Source organism: Sus scrofa, chromosome 10 (genome assembly GCF_054392235.1).
Source record: "Sus scrofa isolate SSC_HxYL_T2T_F1_AM1 chromosome 10, Sscrofa_HxYL_maternal_Yorkshire_Landrace_v2.0, whole genome shotgun sequence".
Taxonomy (NCBI): Eukaryota; Metazoa; Chordata; class Mammalia; order Artiodactyla; family Suidae; genus Sus; species Sus scrofa.
Window position 1 is genome coordinate 60,675,007 of NC_139392.1, and position 23,205 is coordinate 60,698,211.

Sequence of the window (23,205 nt, forward strand, 5' to 3'; positions counted from 1 at the left end):
TACACCACAGCTCATGGCAATGCTGGATCCTTAACCCACTGAGTGAGGCTGGGGATCAAACCTGCAACCTCATGGTTTCTAGTTGGATTTGTTTCCACTGCACCACGACGGGAACTCCTATTTTGTTCTTTTTATGGCTGAGTAGTACTCCATTGTGTATATGTGTACCACATCTTCTTAATCCATTCATCTGTTGATGGAAATTTAGGTTGTTTCCCTGTCTTGGCTATTGTGATTAGTGTTGTAATGAACATAGGGATGCATGTATCTTTTTTAATTGTAGTTTTGTCTGGATATATGCCCTGGAGTGGGATTGCTGGATCACACGGTAGTTCTATATTTAGTTTTCTGAGGTACCTCCGTACTGTTTTCCATAGTGGTTGTACCAATTTACATCCCTACCAACCGTGTAGGAGAGGTACCTTCTCTCCACACCCTCTCCAGCATTTGTTATTTGTAGACTTATTAATGATAGCCATTCTTACTGGTGTGAGGTAGTAGTACCTCATTATAGTTTTGATTTGCATTTCTCTAATAATCAGTGATGTTGAGCATTTTTTCATGTGCCTGTTGGTCATCAGTATGTCTTCTTTGGAGAAAACTCTATTCAGGTCTCCTGCCCATTTTTCAATTAGGTTGTTTTTTGTTTTGTTTTGTTTTGTTTTTTTGCTGTTGAGTTGTACGAGTGTTTTGTATATTTTGGAGACTAAGTCCTTGTCGGTTGCATCATTTGCAACTATTTTCTTCCATTCCACAGGTTGTCTCTTTTTTCTTTAATGGTTTCCTTTTGCTGTGAAAAAGCTTGTAAATTTGATTAGGTCCCATTGGCTTATTTTTGTTTTTATTTCTGTTGCCTTGGGAGACTGATCTGAGAGAACATTTGTACAGTTGATGCCAGAGAATGTTTTGCCTATGTCTTTTTCTAGGAGTTTTATGGTATTTTGTCTTATGTTTAATTCTTTAAGCCATTTTGATTTTATTTTTTTACATGGTGTGAGGGTGTGTTTCAGTTTCATTGATTTATATGCTGCTGTCCAGTTTTCCCAGCACCACTTGCTTAAAAGACTTTCGCATTTTATATTCTTGCCTCCTTTCTCAAAGATTAATTCCTTGTAGGTGTGTGGGTTTATTTTTGGGTTCTCTCTTCTGTTACATTGGTCTGTATGTGTATTTTGGTAGCAGTACCACACTGTCTTGATTATTGTAGCTTTTCAATGTTGTTGGAAGTCTGGTAGAGTCATGCCTCCTGCTTGGGTTTTGTTCCTTAGGATTGCTTTGGCAATTCTGGGTCTTTTATGGTTCCATATAAATTTTTGGATTGTTTGTTGTAGTTATGTGAAAAATGTCATGGGTAATTTGGTAGGGATTGCATTGAATTTGTAGATTGCTTTGGCTAGTATGGCCATTTTTAATAATAATATTCCAATCCAGGAGCATAGAATATCTTTCAATTACTTTGAATCCTCTTTAATTTCCTTGATTAATGTTTTATAGTTCTCAGCATATAAGTCTTTCACTTCCTTGGTCAGGTTTATTCCTAGGTATTTCATTTTTTTGGGGGTGAAATTTTAAAAGGTATTGTATTTTTATATTCCTTTTCTAATATTTTATTGTTAGTGTACAGAAATGTGACTGATTTCTGAATGTTAATCTTATATCCTGCTACTTTACTGAATTCATTGATCATTTCAAGTAGTTTTTGTGTGGGGGTCCTTAGGGTTTTCTTTTCTTTTCTTTTTTTATTATTTTCCCACTGTACAGCAAGGGGGTCAGGTCATCCTTAGATGTATACATTGCAGTTACAGTTTTTTCCCCCACCCTTTCTTCTGTTGCGACATGAGTATCTAGACATAGTTCTCAATGCTATTCAGCAGGATCTCCTTATAAATCTATTCTAGGTTAAAAATATGGAACGCTTCACGAATTTGCGTGTCATCCTTGCGCAGGGGCCATGCTAATCTTCTCTGTATCGTTCCAATTTTAGTATATGTGCTGCCGAAGCGAGCACGGGTTTTCTATATATAGTATCTTGTCATCTGCATAGAGTGACAGTTTTACCTCTTCTCTTCCAATTTGGATGCCTTTTATTTCTTTCTATTGTCTGATTGATGTGGCTAGAACTTCCAGTACTATGTTGAATAAAAGTGGTGAGTGGGCATCCTTGTTTTGTTCCACATTTTTGCAGAAATGCTTTCAGATTTTCTCTGTTGAATATTATATTGGCTGTGAGTTTGTCATAAATGGCTTTTATTATGTTATGTTCCCTCTTATACCCACTTTGGTAAGAGTTTTGATCATGAATGGATATTGGACTTTGTCAAATGCTTTTTCTGCATCTACTGAGATGATCATGTGTTTTTTGTCATGTCAATGCGGTGTATGATTGATTTGCCTATGTTGAACCATTCTTGTGAACTTGGGATGAATCTCACTTGGTTGTGTATGATCTGTTTTATATGTTGTTTGGTTTGGCTGGCTAAAATTTCTTTGAGAATTTTTGTGTCTATATTCCATCAAAGATATTGGCCTATAATTTTCTTTTTTGGTGGTATTTTTGTATGGTTTTGGTGTTAGGGTTATGGTGGCTTCATAGAATGTCTTTGGGACTACTACTTCTTCTTCAACCTCTTGACAAATTTAACAAGGATGGGTATAAGTTCTTATTTGTATGTTTGGTAGAATTTGCCTGTGAAGCCATTTGGTCCTGGACTTTTGTTTGTAGGGAGTGTTTTTATTACATATTCAATTTCATTTCTAGTTCTCGGTCTGTTCACTTGATCTATCTCTTCTTGATTCAGTTTTGGTGGGCTGTATATCTCTAGAAAGTTGTCCATTTATTCTAGGTTGTCAAATTTGTTGGCATATAGTTGTTCAAAGTATTCTCTCTCTCTCTCTTTTTTGTATTTCTGCAGTATCTATTGATAGTTCTTTTTCATTTCTTATTTTGTTCGAGTTCTTCCTCTCTTCTTCTTGGTAAGTCTGGACAGAGATTTCTCAATTTTGTTTACTCTTTCATAGAACCAGCTCTTGGTTTTATTGATTTTTTCCATTGTTTTTTGAATCTCTATTTTATTGATTTCTTCTCTGATCTTTCTGATTTCCTTCCTTCCTCTGACTTGAGGTTTTTTTTTGTTCCTCTTTTTCTAATTCTTTTAGGTGGTAGGTTGAGTTGTTGATTTGAGATTTTTCTTCTTTTCTGAGCCATGCCTGTTTCACTATGAACTTCCCTCTAAGTACTATTTTGCAGCATCCCATAGATTTTGAATTGTTGTGTTTTCATTATCATTTGTCTTGAGGTATTTTTAAACTTCCCCTTTGATTTCCTCACTGACCAATTGATTTTGTAGTAGCACGATGTTTAGTCTCCATGTAGTCAGTTTTTTCTCATTTATTTTATTGTGGTTGATTTCTGGTTTCATGCCATTGTGGTCAGAGAAGATACTTGAAATAATTTTTATACTCTTAAATTTATTGAGGTTAGTTCTGAGGTTAATATGTGGTCAGTCCTTGAGAATGTTCCATGTTCACTTGAAAAGAATGTATATTCTGATTTTTTGGTGTGTAATGTCCTGAAAATGTTAATGAAGTCTAACTTTTCTATTGTGTCATTTATAATCCCTGTTGCCTTATTGATTTTCTGTCTAGAGGATCTGTCCATTGATGTGGGTGGGTGTTAAATAATACTATTGTTGTATTCCCATCCATTTCTTCTTTTATGTCTGTTAGTATTTGTTCTATGTATTTGGGTGCTCCTATATTAGGGCATATATATTGACCAGTGTAATACCCTCTTCTTTAATTGATCCTTTTATCATTAAATAGTGTCCTTTTTTGTCTTTCTTTATGGCCTTTGTTTTAAAGTCTATTTTATCTGATACTGATATTGAAACTCCTGTTTTCCTGTCTTTTCCATTGGTATGAAATACCTTTTTCCATTCCTTCATTTTCAGTGTATATGTGTTCTTTGCCCTAAAGTGAGTCTCTTATAGGTAGCATATTGTAGGCTCTTGTTTTTTATTCAATCTGCCACTCTATGTCTTTTGATTGGAACATTCATTCCATTGACATTTAAGGTAATTATTAATAAATATGTATTTATTGCCATTTTAAACCTTGTTTTCCAGTTGATTCTGTTTCTCCTTTTTTTCCTTTTGGTTGAATGATTTCCTTTTATTTTATGTATGTGTCCTCTGTTTTTGTGAATTTATTGTTTGGTTTTGATTTGCTTGTCATCAACCTAGAACTGTCAAGGGCCTGGTTGGTAGGCCCTTGACAGTGGCAAGGACCTGTGGGGAGGTGGTACAGGGAACTGGTGAAGTGACAGTGACCCTCAGACAGGTGTAGGCAGCACCCAGAACATTTGTCAACAGCAGCAGTAGGGCCTGAGCATTCCCAGAGATATGAGAACAGCAGTATGTCATGCTCAATTGAAGTGCCCTTCTCTGTGCCAACCTCTGAGGTGACTAGGGCTGCAGATGGTGCCTGTTCACCAATCCCTAGTGGTGGCAGGCCATGCCACCTCTGGAGTCTCAGATGGCTGTAGTGGTTTTCCCCCCACAACCCCAGCCCATGCAGGAGGTGCCCCATTGCCCATAGCCTACACAAGAGGTGCCTCACCATCTGAGAGCCCGTGCTTGGGCAGAGAAAGATATTCCTATGGCGGTCCACCCTTCCTCCTCTTGCCCTCCCCAACAATGGCACCTTGCTTCTCCTATGGGCACAGGCCTCCTTCAGCCCCTTGGCTGTGGTGCTCTGCTCCCTAGTCTGTGGCATACCACTCCTTAGTCCCTCAAGCTGTTTCCACACAGCCAACACTTGTCCTCTCCCCAGAACTGACCTACAGAGCCTGAGTCTCAGCACCCAGCCCCTGAGTGAGTGTCTCAGGCTGTGGTGTCTGGGGGTGGTGATACCGACAGTTTGTGCAGCTCTCTCTCTGCTTTGCTCTCCTTACTCCAGCTTCTGTACCATTCTCTGAGGCTCTGAGGTCCCTCTGTCTTGGCTGATCTCCCTGTCAGTTAGGTGGCTTCCCAGGGTGTGGGATTTTTTCTCTTCTCTCTCTCTCTCTTTTCCCCCTTTTTTTCTACCCAGTTATTTGGAGGGTTTCTTGCCCTTTTTGGAGGTTTAAGGTCTTTGCCAGTCTTCAGTAGATGTTCTGTGTGAATTGTTCTACATGTAGATTTTTTTTTTGATGTGTTTGTGGGAGAAGGTAAGCACGGCGCCTTACTCCTCTGCCATCTTGGTCCCGCCTCTGGGCATTACCTTTTAAAGGCAATGTTTTTCTCTCTGTGTTTATCCTGTCACCTCCTCACCTTTGTTAGTCTTGTTGACAGGTTTTTTTTTCCAGCATGAATGCAAGTTGCAGGAAAGGAAAATAGCAGTGGTAACATCTGAGAGGCAGAGTACTCCTCTGAAGTTCTTCTTTTAGTTCTCGTGGAGAACAGGTCTTTCTCTTGACCTCTTGTTTTTTGTACACAGTGATATGTGACAGCAGGTAAAAGATAAGAATCAGCTGCTGAGAGCTATATGGATTTTGCCCAGGGTAGAATGCAGCCTTTTGAAGGATCTGTTGCTATTCAGTATTGATAGGGGAAAAACTTCAAAATTCAGGGGTCAAGGAATAGTGGGATACCCAGGAAGTATGTTTCTGTAGTAAGAGAAAATAGAGAATTTGTAATTAAATCATTTTAGTCAATTAATAATTTAAGAGACAAGTTGAACACATCCTTTGCTTTTGATGTTAACTAGGATTTAACATTTTAATTGCCCCAATCAGATGTGAAATAATGCTAATTTAATCCTGCAACTGTTCTTCCCCATTTGCTTTAACTGATGAGTCTTTTGTGGGTCTCCAGCATGAGATTCTTTTTGAAATATTTATGACTGTGCCAAATAGGTATGGATTTCTTTACCAAAGATCTTGTTTTTCAAAGCAACTGAAAGTGAGAATAGGCCCCATTAAAATTCAGGAATAAAGCTTGCTATTAAATGAGGCCATCTGTGTGCTGAATACCAAAGGGCTTGACAGTTCTAGGTTAATGACTCTGAGCCTAGGCTAAGTCAGAGTAACAAGGCTTTTGTGCCTGAGACACAAATCAAGTTTCAGTTTTAGAAAGTCGCAGGGAAAATCATTTGCACATATGAGAAATAGAGTAAGCAGGGTTTTTTTTTTTTTTTTTCAAAACATCTTTTGAAACTCAGGTTGATTCAATGAATATGAAGAAGGAAAAAAAGTGCTTGGGCTAAAAATGGAGAATAATAGAGTACGTATGACAGAAAGAGATAATCTGGGCATATATATATATCCCATAGGATAATATTTCCATTTCATTCTGGGACGAGTGTCTCGTAGTGAAGGTATGAAAGCGGAGTGAAATGGAAGAGTGAGGGATGCTGTAGAGGAGAAAAATTTGCCACCGCAAAATGTGTCTCTTTGATGTGTGGATTACTTTAGGCTACTTTTAAGGCCTGAATGATTCAATAAGAACCTTTGACCTTTCCCCCAACTGTCTAAGAGAGTGTAGTTGGAGGACCTATTCCAGGAAGGGAGCTGTCACCAAAGGTAACTATGGAATTAACTGGGTGCGTAGACAGGAAGGAACCTAGTAAAGTCGGTTGAAATTCCTCTCTGTGTCCCATTGTCTCTGCCTGGCCCAGAAAACATTTATTTACCAAACATTTGCTTTTCCATCTCCCCGTGAATTGCCTCCCTCCCCTGTGAAGTCCCAAACCTCTGTCCCCAACATCCTTTTTTGTCTTTAGCTTCAGAGGGTATTTAAGGTGAGGGCTTTGGCCATCATGGTGGGTTACTCAGTTTTCCTGGGTCTCTCCCAAGTATACATGTTTTCAAACTTTTCTTTGACTTACTCCTATTAATCTCTCTCATGTCAATTTAATTCTTAGACAAGCTAGAAGAACTGAGAAGGGTAGATGAAAATGTCTTCCTCCCTGATGGTATCTTTAGAATTAGATTTGGAATAGCCAGAATTGACATACTCAGTGTCCTTTCATGTTCTTGTCCAGTACTTAGAAAAATGGACTTTCGCGGATAGGCAGAATTGAATTATACCTTGGGTTTTAAGGAATCTACTTATTTATTTATTTATTTTTTGTCTTTTTGTCTTTTTAGGGCTGCACCCACGGCATATGGAGGGTCCCAGGCTAGGGGTCTAATTGGAGCTGCTGCTGCTGGCCTATACCACCACCACCACAGCAACACCAGATCCAAGATGTGTCTGCTTTTCTGCAACCTACACCACAGCTCACGGCAATGCTGGATCCTCATCCCCCTGAGTGAGGCCAGCGATCGAACCTACAACCTCATGGTTCCTAGTTGGATTCATTTCCCCTGTGCCAAGATGGGAACTCTAGGAATCTACTTATTTTTAATCTGTTTTCTTCTTTTATGTTTCACTCACGTTACTTATCCTTTTCAAAATGAGTTTGGTGGACTCCCCTGGTGGCTCAGTGGGTTAAGGATCTGGCATTGTCACTGCTCTTGCTCTGGTTGTTGCTGTGACATGGGTTCGATCTCTAGCCCTGAAATTTTTTCATGCTGTGGGCAAGGCCAAAAAAAAAAAAAAAAAATCAGCTTAGGGAAGGCCCTGAGATACTGTTACTGAACTCAGGTTAGGCTGCTTGCTGCTCAAAAGCCAATAATTGAGAGGCAAGTGTCAGTTGAAAAGAAAGTTTTTATCAGAAAAACTGGCAGTCTGGGAAGAAGGTGGACTCATGTCCCAAGACCAGCTCCAAAGATTCTGCTCAGCAATGAGGGTTTTTAAAGGGAAAAAAGGGAGAAGAATCTCAGTGAGTCACTAAAGCAGGAGGCTGGATTCTGCATCATTTTCCATAGTAGGCAGGCTGGCTGATTCCTTACGATGTCTTTTCAGATGTAATCTTACCCATGTGGTCAGCATGCAGGATTTCTAAGGGGGCTGCTGGGGGTTGGAGCATTAATCATACTATAAATACTTGATTCTTCCTGCCTACTCTTTTAATCTAGGGAAAGAATCAACATGTTAGGCGATGTATTGTGTGGATTTAGTAGTGCCTAAGTCAGGAGTTAGGTTAAATATTACCTAGTGTTTTCATTTTTATAATTAAGGTTTAAGAGGAACAGAAATAGAAAAACAGGCATGGGACAAAAGAGCTGCTTGCAATACTTTCCATGGATCTTTTGTCCTATACTACTGTGACTTCTTTCACAGCAAATTTAAGTTATTATAATTCTAGAAAGAGAATCTGTGACCTTAATTGTTGTGGTAGCTGGATGGAGAGGGTAAAGTTTGGATATAAGAATGCTAGTACAAGAGTTCCCACTGTGGCACGGTGGGTTAAGCATCCAGTGTTGCTGCATCTGTGGTGTAGGTCACAGCTAAGGCTTGGATTTGATTCCTGGCCTGGGAGTTTCCATATGCCATGTGTGTGGCTATTAAAAAAAATAAAAGAAGAATGCCAATATATAAACCAGTTCTAAAGAGATGATGTGAGGGATTGTCTCATTTTGGGGTGTCAAATATATAAAATTCACTGTCTGAGATGAAATTATCCAGAGGATGTGATTTATTTTTTTTCTTTTCTTAGAAACTTAAATTCTTTGGAGTAAAGCAGGTTTTTATGTTCAAAAGGTTATTTGTGAATTGCAAAGTCTTTTTCCCTGTATTCCCCCATTCAATCTGGGCTGTCACAATCAGACAAACAGAAAGCATGAAGATGCTTTCTTCTTGCATCTGTAATGGACACCTGAGTAGCAGACAGTAAGTGCTCCAGGCCTGTCAGATAGATGCATCAGAGGATATATTTTAGATGTAAGCTTTTTATATTTAGCTAAGAATTCTGCCCCACATTTTCTGCTTTCATTTCTGATGAACTGGGCTGGATGTTAGGCTGAGCTCTAAGGCCCCATAGCTACTTTATGCTCCTTTCCTTGGACTCACGCTGACCTTGACATTTAAAGAGAGATGCTAAGCTATTGCATTTGGAGTGGGTAAGCATTGAGATCCTGCACAGGGAACTGCATCTAGTCACTTGTGATGGAACATGATGGAGGGTGGTGGTGTGGGGGGAGGAACGTGTATGTATGTATGATGGGGTCACTTTGCTGTACAGCAGGAATTGGAGGAACATGGTAAATCAACTATAATGGAAAAAATAAAAATCATAGAAAAAAGACAGATGGTGCCATCTGAATGTAAGCCACCATGAACTGCTGCTAGAGCTCATGGAGAAACCAGCTCCAGCTAGAGGGGAAAAACTAGGTTCCTTTCTTTCTTCAGAGTCTCCTCGGGGAGGAGTCAGATATGGAGGGGGCAAGGGTCAGTTACTGACACACAGGGACTGTCATCCTCATGTCAGGGTGAAAAGAAGGGAAAACCAACATTATTCCTCATTTCACAGGCTCCACGGCAGCATATAATGTGTAAGGCAATGTGTGAGGCACTGTCACCAATACAAGTATGAGATCTCTATCATTGAGGAAGTGGCAATCTGTGGAATCTAATAAAAAATGACACAAAACAACTTATTTATAAAACAGAAACTTGTGGATTTCAAAGCCAATCTTATGGTTACTATAGGTGAAACTGTTGGGGGGAGAGAAGAATTGGGAAGGTGAGAATAACACATATATACTACTGTGTGAAACAGATGATTAACAAGAACCTACTCTATAAAGCACAGGAAAATCTACTCAATAGTTTGTAATAACCTGTATGGGAAAAAAAAGGAATGGATATATTTATATGTATGATTGATTCACTTTGCTATACATGTGAAATTAATTCAACAATGTAAGTCCAACATTTTCCTCCAATAAAATTAAATACAAATAATAAAATTGATGCTAAAAATTACAATCTAGTAAAGGCTAGAGAACGTTGGGGTCTTCAGGAGGTCAATATTTTATAAACCTTTCCTCAAATCAAGTTCTGAAATAATGGAAAGAGAGAAAATTTGCATGAATAGAAGATCAAAATACCAGGTCTGGTGTGTTGGAGTTGTTGAAACATGTGACTTCGATATGAAATAACCACGGAATTCCTAATAATACACTCAAAGTTAGACACATATGCACTTCAGTGGGAACCTCCTGCATTTCTGCATTTCCTTGTAAACCCTAAGTGTAGAAGAATAAATCTCAGCCTGTGTTTCCTACAGAACTGACTCTCAAGAAGGAAGCATTGCACATCCAACTTTACCAAGTAGGTAAGTGATTTCTCTTCCTGTAGAAGCATATATGACCAAGAGATCTCTTTTTAGTATGTATCTCCTAGATTCTACTTTGTGGAGTCTCCCAAATAAGAGATGCGAAATCAATAAGTTTGGGGTCTGCCAACATTTTTGTATTACTTAATATCTTTTTTGCCTTTCTCTTTTTTGCTTTATGTGATCCCACCATGTGGTACTCTTCCATCTGTTCACCTAACTCAGGCCTTGATGCTATCCATGATTGACCTGTATGTCTTCCATTTAATATGTTTTATCTTTAGTATTCTTTCCATAAACTTTTTTGGCATAGTCCCAATTCTGTCACTCCACATTCAGTAATGATCTTGAATTGCAGTTTACTTGGGAGTACTTTGAGTAGCTGATCTTATGGGTTCTTCTTCTGTGGTGTTCAGGGGGTACTGCTCGGTAGTTTCCTGGATTCTGGTTCCTTCTGGAGGAATCATTCCAGTCAGCTTTCATTCCAGTCTTTATTCTCATCCTCAGCTAGATTTTGTTCAGTGCCTGGCACTCTTTCTAATTCAGTAAAAATCAAACCAATTAAACAGTTTCCTGTTTAAACATTGCTTTTGAAACTTGTCAGCATTTTGGCATTAGAAATACTGATGCTGGGTCCCAATCCCACCAATTCTGATTTATTTGGGTCTGGGGTACATCCTTGAATAATTTCAAGATCAGCAATGTTTGCCAACTGCTGAACTCAAATATGTCCTCCTTTTTTAATACTTTCTTTAGGAGCAGTTAGAACCTTTTACACCCTGTGTTCTATTCTGACCTTTAAGTTCTGATTTCTTCCATATCCATTTAGTCTGTCTGCTAACATCTCAACCATCCCCTTAAACAATTCTCTCTTGCTTTTGCCTATCCAGTATGCTTTAAAAATTTTTTTGATTATAGTTGATTTGCAGTGTTCTTTCAATTTATGCTGTACAGCAAAAAGTGTACAGCAAAAAATGACCGAGCCATAATACACATACTTTCTTTTTTTATATATATACTCTTTTTATCATGTTATAACCCAAAAGACTGGACACAGTTCCCTGTGCTGTACAGTAGGACCCCATTACTTATCCATTCTAAATGTAATAGTTTGAATCTACCAGCCCCAAACTCCCCATCCATCCCCTTCTCCCTTCCCAACCCTGGTAAACACTCGTCTGCTCTCCATGCCGATGATCTGTTTCTGTTTGGTAGATAGGATCATTTGTGCCATATTTTAGATTCCACATATAAATGATATCATATGATATTTGTCTTTCACTTTCTGACTTCACTTAGTATGAGAATTTCAGGTTCCATCCATGTTGCTGCAAATAACATTATTTTGTTGCTTTTTATGGCTGAGTAGTACTCCATTGTATATATGTACCACATCTTCTTAATCCATTCATCTGTTGATGGACATTTAGGTTGTTTCCATGTCTTGGTTATTGTGAATAGTGCTGCTATGAGCATAGGGGTGCATGAATCTTTTTGAATTGTAGTTTTGTCCTTTCCATTATGGTTTATCCTAGGAGACTAGATATAGTTCTCTGTGCTATATAGTAGGACCTCATTTGTTATCCATTCTAAATGTAACAGTTGGCATCCACAACCTCACACTCCCCATCCATCCCTCTCCCCCTGTATCTTCCCTCCCACACTTTTCCTTGTCTGTGAGTCTGTTTCTGTTCTGTAGATAGGTTCATTTGTGCCATATTTTAGATTTCACATGTAAGATGATATCATATACTATTTGCCCTTCTCTTTCTGACTTAACTTCACTCAGTAGAATAATCTGAAAACCAAATTAAAAAAATGAAAACAGTATGAAAGATCTGTGGGATAATATAAAACATGCCAATCTAGGCATAATAGGGATTTCAGCTGCCTTAGTTCTGAAGGAGAAAGAGGGAGGCACTTATGACTATTGCCATGAGGAAGACAACTGTTTCCTTAGATTGTAGAGGGTAGGAGACACAGCCCAAAGTAGGGGAATTGTAGAGGCATCCTTAGCAGAAACATTGCAGGAGAATAAGATAGAAAAGCTGAAGATGAAGTTAGTCATCTCAACTCTATCATTACAATTTGAGCTCCACTTCCCCCATCTCCCTGCCTTAGTTAGCTCCTCTAACCCTGTTTATCAAGTTACTCCTATTTACTCTTTTATAAAACATCTCTTATAACATCTTTTCCTTGACTCTTACAGTGCACAAGTGGTGCAGAACTGGATCTGAGCACCTCTAATCCAATACTTTCTGGTTTGTCATCTGATAATATAACTGGGTGAGTTGTGGTCTCAAAGGAATGAATTCTGGACACTGTCAAAGGTCACAAGGCAGGTAGGGACCTGATGGAACATCCAGCTTTCTTGTGCAATCAGGTAGTAGGTGGTGACGGCATAAGGAGCAATCGGAAGAAGGTAATTTCTTTGAGTAGGACTGCAAGTTTATCCTAAAATCAGGTAAAGATCTACCCTCCTGCCTGGGCAGAGAGAAAAAAAGTGATCTGATAGGCTTCCATTTGTGGAAAAACATCTACCTCTGTGTTCACCACATACTCATGAAAAGAAGCACAAGTTGTCTTTAATGCACACATGAAATACCTTGTAAACTTATGCATTGGAAAAACATCATTATCATGTGACTCTTCAATGATGTGAAAATCTCTTAGACAACACACACTCAGCTATAGTACAATTTTGGCTCTCCTTACAGTCTTTACTTAGTTGTCAGGAAAATAAGGAAATCTAGAATTATGTATTACGCAAATGTAATACATTCAAAATTCATCTCAAGTGAGAGTAGGGAGATAGAATGTTATCTTTAAAGGTAATACCTTTAGATAATGACTCTCACGCTCACGTCTTGCCTGGACCTTGGTCTCCACTGCTCTGCACTTCCTGTAACTGGAGACATCTGCCTTTAGGATATCAGGGAAACCACATCTCTGTGATTTAAAAAGTGGCCATGTGGGTAATCAGGCCTTGACTTTTCCAGTTCTGATAACTGAGCATTTGCATCTCACTCTCAGAATTCGGTCTCCACACAGGACTGAAGATTCTGAGGATGCGTCTACTTTGCACTTGCTCATCTTCTTCCTGAGAGCAATTCATAAAGTCTTCTCATTGGTCCTTTTTAATTTTATTTTTTTTTCACTTTTAAAAGTTTTATTGAAGTGTAGTTGACTTATAATGTTGTGATAATTTCTGCTGTACAACACAGTGACTCAGTTATACATGTACACACATCCATTCTCTTTCAGATTCTTTTCCCACATAGATCATCACAGAATATTGGGTAGAGTTCCTTGTGCTATACAGCAGGCCTCCATTGGCCATTCAATATACCTCAGTGTGCATATGCCAATTCCAAACCCCCAGTCCATCCCTCCCCCCTCCTCCCACCTGTCCCCTTTGGTAAACATATATTGGTCCTATTTTAAACATAAGAAAATTTATACCTTTCAGGGACTGTTGTGAGGATGAAACAAGATGTAAGGCACACGAAACCACCTAGACCACAGGTACTCAATGCACATATGCCCCTACCATCCTTCTTCCCTTTCTAGGCATTTACTGGAAAAGGCCAAATGTTGTACTTAAATGATCTCAGAGATCTAAGTCATTTGATGACACATCTGTTCAGCCATCTGCTAGAACCTTTAGAAACTCCACATATATAACCAATGCAGGGCAAATACCTCCCAGCCAAACTCAGTATAACCCTCACAAAAGCTAGCATGATGTTGGATGTCCTTCTGAACGATAACAAGATTCCCCAGTAGAATTTAAGGTCATGTGGATTTTCCATTGTGGCTCAGCAGTGATGAACCTGATTAGTATCCATGAGGATGAAGGTTTGATCCCTGGCTTTGCTCAGTGGCTTAAGGATCCAGCATTGCTGTGACTGTGGCATGGGCTGGCAGCTGCAGTTCCAAAAAAAAAAAAAAAAAAAAAAAAAGAATTTAAAGGCATGCAAAAATTTCTATGGAACTGGTCACAAAAATATGTATTCTATAAACCTCAGTTTCCTGAATTTTCATATTTTGACTAACTACTATCAGATGCTGGCCATCCTGCACTTTTTTCCTGATTTATCTTTCCTGGCTGTTTTGTACTATTTTAGTTGACTGCAGACACACCCAGTAGCTGATTATAGAAACTCTGGCACCTACTAACTGGCTGAGTGACCTTTAGCAAGTTGCTTATCCTCTCTGAATCTCAGGCAGATCCTTTGAAAATACATTAATGGAACTATGAAGTTGTGGGTTCAGTCCCTGGCCTTGCTCAGTGGGTTAAGGATCCAGCGTTGCCGTGAGCTTTGGTGTGGGTTGCAGATGCGGCTCAGATCTGGTGTTGCTGTGGTGTAGGCTGGCAGCTACAGCTCCGATTCAACCCCTAGCCTGGGAACCTCCATTTGCTGTGAATGTGGACCTAAAAAAAGAAAAAAAAATACATTAATAGTCTATATCTCAAAGAATGATCGAAGATAAAATGAGATGATATATCTAAAATGGCAGTTCTCATTTTTATATCAAAGCTCCTTTAACTCTTAAAAATTATTGAGGATCTCAAAAAGCGTTTTATTTATTTGACTTGTATCTGTTGATATTTATTATATTAAAAATTAAAACTGAAAAATGTTTTTATAATATCTATTTGTTAATTTTTAAAAAATAGCAATAATAAACCCATTACATGTTAACATGAATGACATAGCTTTAATTAAAATACCTGTATTTTCCAGCAAAACTTTATAGAAAGTGGCATCATTTTATATTTTGCCAATCCTTTCATGTCTGGAAAAGAGCTGGATTCTCTTTTATACCTCTACATTTGATCTGTTGACATATGTTGTTTTAGTTGACGTACATGTAGAGATTGTGGCTTCACACAGGTAGTAGTTGGAAAAGAGAAGTATGCTCTTATAGCCTTTTCAGGTAATTATGGATTTGCTTTTTTGATATCCCACCCAAACTCAACAAGTGGTAGTTTGTAAAAAGGTCAGTTGTAGTCTGGACTCTTAAACCATATCAGTAAACATTCTGTACTTTGTAATTCAAATCCATTAGTCTGGCTTGCACTTTAAATAGATCTTTCACCTAGGTATGATTTTATGCCTTGTGCACAGGTCAGTTGGAAAATATAGGCTTACTGAGTTTTGCAGGTCTTTCAGATACTGACACTTTTTTTTTTTTTTTGCAGAGTATCAAAAAAAGAATCATATTTGTTAAACTCACCACCTATTGGATCCAAAAGTCCTTAAGTATTGGAAAGCTGTCATGCTCGTGGTGTAAATACCAGGCTTCAACACTGTAATTTTCTCTTGCAAGTTCAAATTTTATCAGTGACCACAAATATTGTTAGTTGTTATTCTTTTTCTTTCTCTCTCTCTCTTTTTCTTTTTTCTTTTTGCTTTTTAGGGCTGCACCTGCAGCATATGGAGGTTCCCAGGGTAGGGGTCCAATCAGAACTACAGCTGCCAGCCTACGCCCCAGCCACAGCAACATAGGATCTGAGCTGCATCTGCAACCTACACCACAGCTCATGGCAATGCCAGATCCTTAACCCACTGAGTGAGGCCAGGGATCGAACCCGCAACCTCATGGTTCCTAGTTGGATTCATTTCTGCTGCGCCACGACAGGAACTCCAGTTGTTTTTCTTAAAGTGACGAGTTCACTTTGTTCATTTTCAAGAAAGAGTCTGCCAAATACCCAAATCTGAAAACTATCATTTGTGTTTCAGCTGTTTGTTCAAGTAAAAATGGTATTCCATGAAAGAAGTGGCAAATTTTTCCCATGATTGATCTTACATAATTGATACAAATGCCAGCACAATGAAGAAGGATATATAACTTAGTAGTATTCTGAAATTAGTTTTGAGTTTGCAGAGTCCTTGAAAGGGTTGTGAGGATCCTAGGGGTTCTTGAACCATATTTTGAACAGCTGATACATGCTTTAGATATTACCTGGCTTAATAGCAGGCTCTCATAAGCAACGTCACTTCCATTATTATAATGTAGTTATTTTATGTGAGTATGTGTATGTAACCTGTATTTCCATCTATGCTGTGGAGGGTTGAGTTCATGGCACATTATCATCCTGGGTCTAAGTGATAGGCCCTCTCTCCAAGCTTTTGCCTTTTCATAATTTTAACCTCTTCTCTTTGTTCCCCGAGCCAAGGACTAGTCATTGCTTTCTGCAGTTACACCTTTTGTGGTAATGAAAGCACTACCTTTGTGCATTTTCAGGTCACCAAAACCTGGTGTGGAAATAAACAAAGATCACTCAGTTGAGAACAAATAGAGGCTATTTACTCAGAGTCAGCCACCATCATTTGCATTTGGCAGAGTCTTGAATACAGAAATGTGAGTAGGAAAGCTTTATAGTGAAAAAACCTAGGAAGGGCTTCCTGTCTGCCATGACTGGCAGTGGTCTGCCTGAAGAAGTGGGAAGTTGGCTAGCTAGATGTGGGGCATCTTATGTGATTGACTTTGAGGGCATATCTGGCTTTTTCTCATTCGTCCCAAGTTGGAAACAGGAGCAAAATATGGGAAACTGGTTGTCATTGACCAACTCTTGACATTACTTGGTTGATTGTTGCAGAGGTCCATTGTCTTGTATGGTCTGCCCATTGTCTGTTTGTATATTCGATCATTCTCTCACTGGTTAACAATTCTTTATTTTGAGTTCTCTCTGTTAAAATAACTGCTGTGGTTGCTGTGGCCTAGGTGGACATGATAGAATCACTAAGTGGCATGTCCATAGTTAATGGACTCACATATAGTTAACCTTAAAAAGTTGCTCATAATGTATCAAAATTGAATAAACTATTAAATGAGTATTTAAATGATTAAAATCCATATAAAGCTCCATGAAAAAGTTAGAAAGGAGAAAAGGTACAGTGCTAGGGTTATGTAGGGAAGCAAAATTTTCCATCCCCCAAAATGCATCTCTTCAGCCTGAGGATTTGTTTATGGTGACTATTTTTTTTTTTGTTGTTGTTGCTATTTCTTGGGCCGCTCCCGCGGCATATGGAGGTTCCCAGGCTAGGGGTTGAATTGGAGCTGTAGCCACCGGCCTACGCCAGAGCCACAGCAACGCTGGATCCGAGCCGTGTCTGCAACCTACACCACAGCTCACGGCAACGCCGGATCGTTAACCCACTGAGCAAGGGCAGGGACCGAACCCGCGACCTCATGGTTCCTAGTCGGATTCGTTAACCACTGCGCCACGACGGGAACTCCCTATGGTGACTATTTTTAAAAAACAGAAGCATCAGGATGTTTTTTTTCTTACCTTCCCATTTACTGTCTAGAGGAATTTAGGTAAAGGGCCTGACTGGGAATCGAACTATCATCAGAGATAGCAGAGCAAATGAAAAGCCATGGACTCTGCTTACCATCCTTCTCCCAGACTCCTTTTCTTCCACATAAAAGCATTCTCCTTCCCTTGCTATTCAGGGACTTGCACTTGGCTGCCCTGGTTGCAGACCCTAAACTGCACTTCTCTGCTGATCCCAAATAAGCTTATGCTTTCTGGACAAATATTTAGCAGTCTGTTTGTTTCAGTTCAACACACCAAACTTTGTTTGGCGAGAGACCATAAGTAGTTTCATAGCCCACCTTCCACTGAGAGCACTGAGAGTGTCCTTTTTTTTTTTTTTTTTTTTTTCTTCTGGGTAAACAATGATCTGAGTTTCTGGGAGACAGATTATTTCCTTAATCCAATCAATCATTAAGGTGTTATTTAAACAGCCTGTGCCTCTTCCATGCTTAATATGATTCAGTTTACCAAAGTAAATGCAAAAAAAAAAAAAAGGCTTTCAGACACATAACACTATTTTTTAGCAATAGGAAATGCTCCTCACCCTGCCTCCTTTACATAATGCTGCCTGAGGATGATTAGAAATATTCACAGGTGATATTTAAATTAGGCAAAAAATGTGTATTTGTTGCAAAACAAGTGAACAAAGGAAATGGAGATAAACACAGGGTGTTTCATCATCTGAAGACATTTTCTCTAGCTTCCTAACAGAGGGCAATTTAATTCCGAAAGATTGCATGTATTGATTGAAGTACTGGCCTCTAGATACTGAACAGATGAATGAAACCAATGAAAAGGGCACTTACTGTTCACATTTCCCAATATGAGTGAACAAGTATTAATAAAAGCAGAGTTAATTTTAGAAAATGGCACTTGCCCCTAAAGATCGCATTTATTGAAAATGTTTTGTAAAATGGGGTTGTAGGTTATTAGCCTAAAACGTACACGGCTTAAAAGTGAGTGAAGCCAGAGAGCGCAGCTGCCAGGGAGAATGGCTTCAGATGCTGCTCTGGAGAGAGATGTCCGCCTCAGCTGCCTGAAGCAGAACCGGGACTTAAGGGAGCTTCTAACCCGGGGAATGGCTTTTATAGGGTTGTGGAAGCTTGTGAATATCTGCTTTTCAATTTTAGCTCTTCTGTTGCTCCTGCTCACTCTCCACATTTCTAGATTATAGGTCCTTTTCCAGACTGTTGTCTCCCTAATGGTGCTTGCAAGCAGGTGTGCCTTGAGTAATGGGAGGTGTGATCTCCTCAGGGAGTTTATATCTGAAATCTATACATTAGAAGAACGGAAAGAAAAAAGAATACCTGCAGATCATGTGTAGTCTCTTAAAAGAAGTATCTGTCTCTGACATATAGCATATAAAACCAATAAATCGCCTTGCAGGTGACTAAGGAGATGAGTTAGAAAGAAGAAGCATTAACCGTCTTTCAGATGGTCAGGTTCTTTGGGTGGTGAGCTAGGTTTTACAAATGTTAGTGATTTTAATCTTTACAAAAATTCTATGATAACACCCATGATTGAAAGGGTGGGTAGATTGAGGCTTAGATAGGGTAACATGTCCAAGGTTCAGATCACTGTGAATTGGCTTAGTCTATTTAGTCTGTCTGAATGATTAGGTTCTTTTGGTAGCCATGTCAAAGAAAAATTTGCATGGGACAATACTAAACTGGCAAGGAAGGTTTTATTCAAGGCTTTTACATTCGTTGTGGGAGACCACAATTATGGCCGAACTCACCTCTGCTATAATAAAGAGCTGGAGTAGGACAATCTTAGGTCATCTGTGTTTGCTAATTGGCTTTATCCAAAGGAAAAATAAACTTCCTTTTATTCATGGCAGGAGATAATTTTACAGTGTGGAGTAAGATGCCCTCCAACATTAGGCTCATACCCTCCCAAGGAAACTTGGGAGAAGGGGCTCTGTCTTCCTCAGTGATTACATTTCAGAAGGATGGCTCCCAGGGCTTTGAGGAAGATAGTCATAGGTTGGAAAATTGGCAAGAAGCTTTTGAAAAGATTTACATATAAAACATAAAGAGGAAGAATTTATAGTTACAGGTTTTTTTGGGGGCAAATGCTCTAGGAAAGGGAGATCAGGATCAAGAGGCGGGAAGAAGGCTGACAAATTTAGTCAGACTGAGGGAGGTGCTGAGGCCCTGGGTCTTGGTCAGTCCTCCCTTTTGTTCCAGGGAAGCCAGGCATCCATTGAACAGCTTAAGAAAGCAAGTCCATGTAGTTTGTTTAGCATATTTCTGTGATCAAAGGACTGTTTGGAACGTCTGCTGAGACTTGGATGGTGTGAGCAATCAGGCATTTTAATAAGGAGGATTTATATGGAAATAAAAAGGAGAACAAAGACTAGCATTGGATCTGACTCTAAACCTAGATCTTGAGCCCAGAGGGCAGGCAGTTGAGATGATTCCTAGACATTGGGCTTGAAGCATCTTTAGATGGTGCACTGAGTATGGCAGTGGCAATCTGAGATTTCCCCATTTGCTTCTGGGATATTATTGGTGATGGCATAGACATTAGAGATGTTTTGGTAAGATTGTACACAGGATTGGTTATTTTCCATGGAGGAGGTGGAAGTTCTGGTGAACTTCCTGAGGTGTCTGAGAGTTGCAGCTCCAGCTGTAAAGGCTGCCCACACATGATCTGCTGAGTGATGGTACTTTGAAGTTATGTGGAATCATCTGGCTGCAGCTCACAGGGTACTTCAGAGCCTGGGGTGGGGGGAAAGACCAGCTACAAGACAGTCTAGGGCCCCACTAAGGATTTGGGGGGGGGAGTGTTAGTTTTAGTTCTGACTCCAGTCAGTTGGGTGGGAGAAAAATTAGAAATGTAAGTTTGGAGGGTTGTAGTTATATGTTGATAAAAACTGCAGAAATTTAAAACTTGGTAAGGGCTGACAATTTGTGCAAGGTAAAAGGATCTAGCATAATTTACAGGTAGGAAACAATACCATTCAGTTTAAAGAGAAGTAAAAAATAGCTGAAAAAAATGAATATGCCAGAATCCGATAATGCACAAGGCTGTAGTAGAGTTTTCTCTTGAAACAATTTCTCTCCAAGAAGGGGACCTTCCTATACTTTTGGTGGGAATGTAAATTGGTGCAGCCATTATGGAGACCAGTATGGAGATTCCTCAAAAAACTAAAAATAGAGTTGCCGTATGATCCAGCAATCCAACTCCTGGGCATATATCCAGACAAAACTGTAGCTTGAAAAGATGACATGCATCCCTATATTCATAGCAGCACTATTTACAACAGCCAAGATATTTAAACAACCTAAAAGTTCATTGATGAATGGAAGAATGGATAAAGAAGACATGGTACATATATAATGGAATATCACTCAGCTATAAAAAAGAATGAAATAATGCCATTTGCAGCAACACAATCAACCTAAAGATTATCATACTAAGGGAAGTAAATAAGGAAAAAACAAATACCGTATAATATCACTTATTTGTGGAGTCTAAAATATAGCCTACACGAACCTATCTGCAAAACAGAAATAGCCTTATAGACATAGAAAACAGACTTGTGATTGCTAAAGGGAATGAGAAGATGGGAGAGAAAAGGATTGGGGGTCTGGGATTAGCAGATGCAAACTATTATATATGGGGTGGATGAACAACGAGGTCCTACTTTATAGCACAGGAAATTATATTCAATATCCTGTGATAAACCATGATGGAAATTATGGAAAAGAATATATATATATATATATATTGATATGTAATATAATCAATTTGCTGTACAGCAGAAATTAATACAATATCAACTATACTTCAATAAAATAGAAAAATTCTCTTCACAGTTGCCTCACCTTTGATTGGTGATAATCAAAGTAAAATTACTTTCCATTGTAAAATATATATAGTCTCATTAGATTTGGCCTGATTATTTACAGAGGTGCAGCAAGAATGGTAATTAACCACATATGTCTTTTAAAGTTTGCTTTGCTGAAAGCTTTTATAAGGAATTTCAGGTTGAACTTTTAAAAGCTTGCTAAGCCTAGGAAGCTGAGCCAGGAACTTGCTACCAGATTTCACCAGCAGTACTTATAGATTTGGATGAATTTCTCTCTTCTTGATTTCACCTGCAGTACTATAGATTTGGATGAATTCCTCTCTTATTGAGGTCCCCAACATCCAATTTTCCAAGCCTGCCAGGAGTGACTTCCCTTATTCACCTATAAGCCTAGTACAAGGCTAGTTTTCCCAAGAAGACTTTACAAGTATTGGCTGCATAAAGTTGATCTTATTTCCTTGAAATTGTTTGGTCACATCTGGTTTTATGCACATCATTATCAAGTATTTCACTAGAGTTGAAGCTTTGGTTATATAATTAATATTTCTAATTATGTTCTGTTACAAGGAGGACAGATTTTTTTTTTCTTTTTATGGCTGCAACTGCAGCATATGGAAGTTCTTGGGCTAAAGGTTGAATCAGGGTTATAGCTGCTAGCCTACCTCACAGCCATAGCAACACTAAATCCAAGCCACATCTGTGACCTATGATGCAGCTTGTGGCAACTCCAGAACCTTAACCTACTGAGTGAGGCCAGGAATTGAGCCTGCATCCTCATGGACAGTGTGTTGGGTTCTTAACCCACTGAGCCACAATGGGAACTCCAGGAGGACATATTTTTTTTTAAATTGAACATATAATAAATAATTGTATTGCTATGAAATTAAGAGTACTCAAAATTGGAGTTCCCATTGTGGTTCAGTGGACACTAATATGAGAATCTATATATATAAGAGATTGTTTTAGGTTGTTCATCTCTTAATTGCAAGTTTATCTCCAGTGTCATGCATTTGTACCCTCCTCTTCTCATGATTTCTGATTTTGATGGCATAATCGTGCATGGATGGTTTCATACTTTTTCTGTATATATACCTTTACTGGTGAGCCTTGTCATTTGTGGTATTTTTGTTTCCTGTTGCAGCTTTTCTTTTCTGCCTAGAGAAGTTCCTTTAGTATTTGTTGTAAAGCTGGTTTAGTGTTGCTGAATTCTCTTAGCCTTTGCTTATCTGTGAAGCTTTTGGTTTCTCCTTCAAATCTGAATGAGAGCCTTGCTGGGTAGAGTAATCTTGGTTGGAGGTTTTTTCCTTTCATCACACTAAGTATATCATGCCACTCCCTTCTGGCCTGCAGAGTTTCTGCTGAAAAATCTGCCAATAGCCTTATCGGGGTTCCCTTGCATGTTACTTGTTTCTTTTCCCTAGCTGCTTTCAAGATTTTCTCTTTGTCTTTAGTGTTGGTCAGTTTGATTAATATGTGTCTCGGGGTATTCCTCCTTGGGTTTATTGTATATGGTACTCGTTGCACTTCCTGGATTTGAGTGAGTAGTTCTTTTCCCATTTTAGGGAAGTTTTCGACTATTATCTCTTCAGTATCTCTAGACACTAATATGACTAGTATCTGTGAGGACGCAGGTTTGATCCCTGGCCTCCCTCAATGGGTTAAGGACCCAGGGATGCCGTGAGCTGTGGTGTAAGTCGCAGACGTGACTCAGATTTGGCATTGCTGTGGCTGTGGCATAGGCTGGCAGCTACAGCTCCAATTGGACTCCAAGCCTGGGAACCTCCACATACCTCAGGTGCAGCCCTAAAAAGACAAAAAAAACAAAAAAAACCCTCAAAATTTTCTGAATTCTAGGAGGATC

At 39.0% G+C, this 23,205-nt stretch overlaps 2 non-coding genes across 2 annotated transcripts; both read right to left on the reverse strand.

Moving 5' to 3' along the window:
- Window positions 1-1,901: 1,901 nt before the first annotated feature.
- On the reverse strand, window positions 1,902-2,008 carry LOC146399464 (U6 spliceosomal RNA). The gene has a single exon (XR_014818461.1). It is a non-coding gene; the product is annotated as a U6 spliceosomal RNA (small nuclear RNA).
- Window positions 2,009-8,651: 6,643 nt separating this feature from the next.
- On the reverse strand, window positions 8,652-8,785 carry LOC146399465 (small nucleolar RNA SNORA31). The gene has a single exon (XR_014818768.1). It is a non-coding gene; the product is annotated as a small nucleolar RNA SNORA31 (small nucleolar RNA).
- Between the last annotated feature and the right edge of the window lie 14,420 nt (window positions 8,786-23,205).